Source organism: Cebus imitator, unplaced genomic scaffold, assembly GCF_001604975.1.
Source record: "Cebus imitator isolate Cc_AM_T3 unplaced genomic scaffold, Cebus_imitator-1.0 Scaffold173, whole genome shotgun sequence".
Lineage (NCBI taxonomy): Eukaryota > Metazoa > Chordata > Mammalia > Primates > Cebidae > Cebus > Cebus imitator.
In genome coordinates, this window is record NW_016107488.1 from 1,540,581 (window position 1) to 1,544,855 (window position 4,275).

Sequence of the window (4,275 nt, forward strand, 5' to 3'; positions counted from 1 at the left end):
AACTTCTAAAATAGAGATATAGGCATAGAAATTTTAAAACATAATACATGTTAGCAGATATGATAGGAAGTAATATAATTTGTGAATAGAAGATTTAAGAAAATTAGAATCAAGTACAGAGAGATAGAAGACACGTAAAAAGTTAAGACACAAGAATGGACTGGAAAAGTCTAACAATATGCCTAATAGAAGTTTCAGAAAAAAAGAATAAAGAGAATGAGAGTCCATACAAAGACATAATTTTCCAGAACTAAAGAAAGACATGAGTCCACAGATTAAAGAGTCATACTGTGGTAACAAGCAGAATAAATACATAAATCCAAAACAAGTTTCATCATAAACTGCAAAATGCCCAAGAGAGAGAGAAAATACCTAAAAGAAAATGAGAAAAAAAGAAAAGATCACTCACAATGGAACAAAGAATGACTGAACTCAGCAGCATTAGCAGCCAAAAGACAATAGACTAGCATCTTCAAAATTCTGAAGGAAGAGTCACTCCTGGGGCTGTACCATGGGGACCCCTGCCTTCGATGAATATGAACACCCTTTCCTCATCATCAAGGATCAGGACCACAAGTCCTGTCTTATGGGACTTGAGGCCCTGAAGTCTCATATAATGGCAGCAAAGGCTGCAGCAAATACAACATCACTTGGACCAAATGGGCTTTTTAAGATGATGGTGGATAAGGTTGACAATGTGACTGTAACTAATGATGGGGCCACGCCATCTTAATTAAGCATGAGGGATGTCGATTGTCAGATTGCTAAGCTGATGATGGAAATGTCCAAGTCTCAGGATGATGAAATTGGAGTTGGAACCACAGAGTGGTTATCCTGGCTGGTTCCTTGTTAGAAGAAGCTGAGCAGTTGCTAGATGCAGGCATTCACCCAATCAGAATAGCTGATGGTTTTGAGCAGGCTGCCGGCATTGCTATCGAACATCTGGACAAGATCACTGATAGTGTTCTTGTTGACATAAAGGGCACCGAACCCCTGATTCAGACTGCAAAAACCATGCTGGGCTTTAAAGTTGTCAACAGTTGGCACCAACAAATGGCTGAGATTGCTTTAAATGCCGTCCTCACCGCAGCAGATATGGAGCGGAGAGATGTTGACTTTGAGCTCATCAAACTAGGCGGCAAAGTGGGCGGGAGGCTGGCGGACACAAAACTGATTCAGGGAGTGATTGTGGACAAGGATTTCAGTCACCCACAGATGCCGAAAAAAGTAGAAGATGGTAAGATTGCAATTCTCACATGTCCATTTGAACACCCAAGCCAAAAGCAAAGCACAAACTGGATATGACCATAAATTATAAAGCTCTTCAGAAATGTGAAAAGGAGAAATTTGAAGAGATGATTCAACAAATTGAAGAGACTGGTGCTAACCTAGCAATTTGCCAATGGGGCTTTGATGATGAAGCAAATCACTTATTTCTTCATAACAACTTGCCTGTGGTTCACTGGGTAGGAGGACCTGAAATTGAGCTGATTGCCATTGCAACAGGAGGGCGGAACGTCCCCAAGTTCTCAGAGCTCAATGCTGAGATGCTGGGCTTTACTGGTCTTGTACAGGAGATCTCATTTAGGACAACTAAGGATAAAATGCTGGTCCTTGAGCAGTGTAAGAACCCCAGAGCTGTAGCCACTTTCATTAGAAGAGGAAATAAGATGACCATTGAGGTGGCCAAACAAACCCTTCAGGATACTTTGTGTGTCATCTGAAACCTCATCCTCTATAATCGTGTGGCCTACAGAGGCGGAGCTGCTGAGATATCCTGTGCTCTGGCAGCTAGCCAAGAGGTGGATAAGTGCCTCACCTTAGAACAGTACACCATGAGAGTGTTTGTTGACATGCTGGGGTTGCCCCATGGCCCTTTCTGAAAAGAGTGGCATGAATTCCAACCAGGCTATGACTGAAGTCTGCGCCAGATAAGTGAAGGAGACGAATCCTGCTCTTGGCATTGACTGTTTGCACAAGGGGACAAAGGATGTGAAGCAACACCATGTCCTAGAAACTTTGCTTGGCAAAAAGCAACAGACATCTCTTGCAACACAAATAGAATGATTTTGAAGATGGACAACATTTATAAGCCTGGAGAATCTGAAGAATGAAGACACTGAGAATACTGTGTAGTAAGATCTACTACTGTGATTAAATAAATGGATGTCTTGTGAGGCATCTACAGTTATTTATTATTACATTTTTTTTCAGACACTGTAGATGCTGTAATAAAAAGAGCTGTCCAGTAACCATAGTTTCATTTGTTCAAAGCTGTGTAATTGTAGGGATACTACCTCAGCATGCTTTGGTATTCATTAAAGGAATCTCTTTAGACAATAACAAAAATTCTGAGGGAAAAGCTGTCTGAGTGAGACAAACGTAGTTTAACATACACAGTATCCACTCTCTCCTGCCCTTAAAAGAAGATTAAAGGAAGTAGTTTACGAAGAAGGAAACTTTTCCCAAAAGGAAGGAATGGGATACAAGTAATGAATAATGCTAGCAACAAAACTGATAAATAAGTACGACTGAGTACAAACTAAAACAATAACAACAAAATGAGGATGGGATGAGGGTGAAAAGCAAGGTGAAACAAACATCTGTGATCTATATAACAACCTGAAAAATTAGGATTTTGTTCTGTTAAGCCTGTCCTAGGGCTGTCACAACCAATTATCACAAACTTGGTGGCTTAAGTAAAACAATAAATGCATTCTCTCACAGTTGTGGAGGCCAGAAGTCCAAAATCAACGTGTCGACATGGTAAATTCCTTCTGGAGGCTTTGAGGAAGAATCTGTTTCATGTCTTCCTGGCTTCTGGTGGCTGCCGGCAATCCTTGGCGTTCCTTAACTTGTAGCTAGGACTCCAATCTTTGCCTGTCTTCACGTGGCTTGCCCCTTTGTGAGATTGCCTTCACGTGCCTTCTCTTTTTCTGTCTCTTACAAAGACGTTCATTGGATTTAGGGCCCACTCTGACCCAGGATGACCTAATCTTGAAATCCTTACAGTAATTATACCTGCAAAGACCCTTACTCCAAATAAGGTTGTATTCTAAAGTTCTGAGTGGACATATTTTTTGAGGACAACAAGTCAACCCAGTATTCATGTTAAAAATGTAAAAGTAGCTACTAAAATGGTTTTTCTAAAAAGTAGAATGTATACATTCAAACAGAGAGAAATAGAAATCTCTTGAAAGCAGAAAAGAAAAAAAGCATAGTGAATCATAAACCGAAGTCCAAATAAATTAGAAATGATTTTACATGCAATCAAGTTAAAATGCAATTGTTAAAAGACAAATTCAGATTAGATTAAAAGCAAAATAAAACCCACACATACTATTGAATCTCTAAATATTCACAGACGTGTGTTTCATTCTCTTTAATACCTTCTTCAGTGTCTTAGCAAGAGAGAAGTACATTTTCATTTGATTTGTGTCCTCAAATCATTTTCACCTGTGACATTAAGCTCAGTCTATAAACAGAGGTTACGAAATAGAAAAAAGGAAAAAAAAATCTCTTTCAAACCAATTTTCTCCTTTTCGGGTGATAGCCAATGAGTTAATTTTTCTGGATCAGCTTTAAAAATTTTTATCTTTGGAGTACTTTCAGATGACCTACAACATTAGTAAAAGTTAGAAGCCGTAAGATTTATTTTTCACTTCCTACTCATTGTTATTCTTCTGCCAATTTTGTGTCTTAATTAAAAAAAAAAAATTCTTTGAAATTCCTGACTACAAAGAACATCTCTTGTTACCAAACGTGTAGACTATGACTGATTGTCAATCATAGTGAGCACGACTTCTGAATGCACGACATGGGTCAGTTTTAATGAGTTCAGAATTTCTTTTAAAAAGTCATTTGCAGACAGACATACATGCACATCCCAACGGTAGCTCCTACAATTTTATCTAAGAAAAAATACGAGTTTCAAAATCAGATACAAAACACAAATTTTGAGCACAATAATCATGTCCAAAAGATGAAGAAAATTTAGTCAATGGACTAAATGGACTTTTCCCCTAAGCCCCATCTTGATGAAAAGATACAATAGCCATCTAGCCCTAAACAGTGTGAACTGTGTTTGTTTTTTAAAGTGGACAGTGAATATAGAAGCAACTTTAATTCAAGACCTAATCTAAATCTTATTAAACCTACAAGTCAGACAAATTCTCTGCCCTTCAGAATATAGTTGAAAAATAGCTTTGTTTGCCTACCCCAAAATATTGCTCACTCTTCAATGGCAGGATTCTATTTTTTTTTTTTTTTTTTTTT

General features: G+C 38.3%; 1 pseudogene; it reads left to right on the top strand.

The window, feature by feature from the left end:
* The first annotated feature begins 514 nt into the window (after window positions 1-514).
* On the top strand, window positions 515-3,579 carry LOC108315537 (annotated as a pseudogene).
* Window positions 3,580-4,275: the final 696 nt, after the last annotated feature.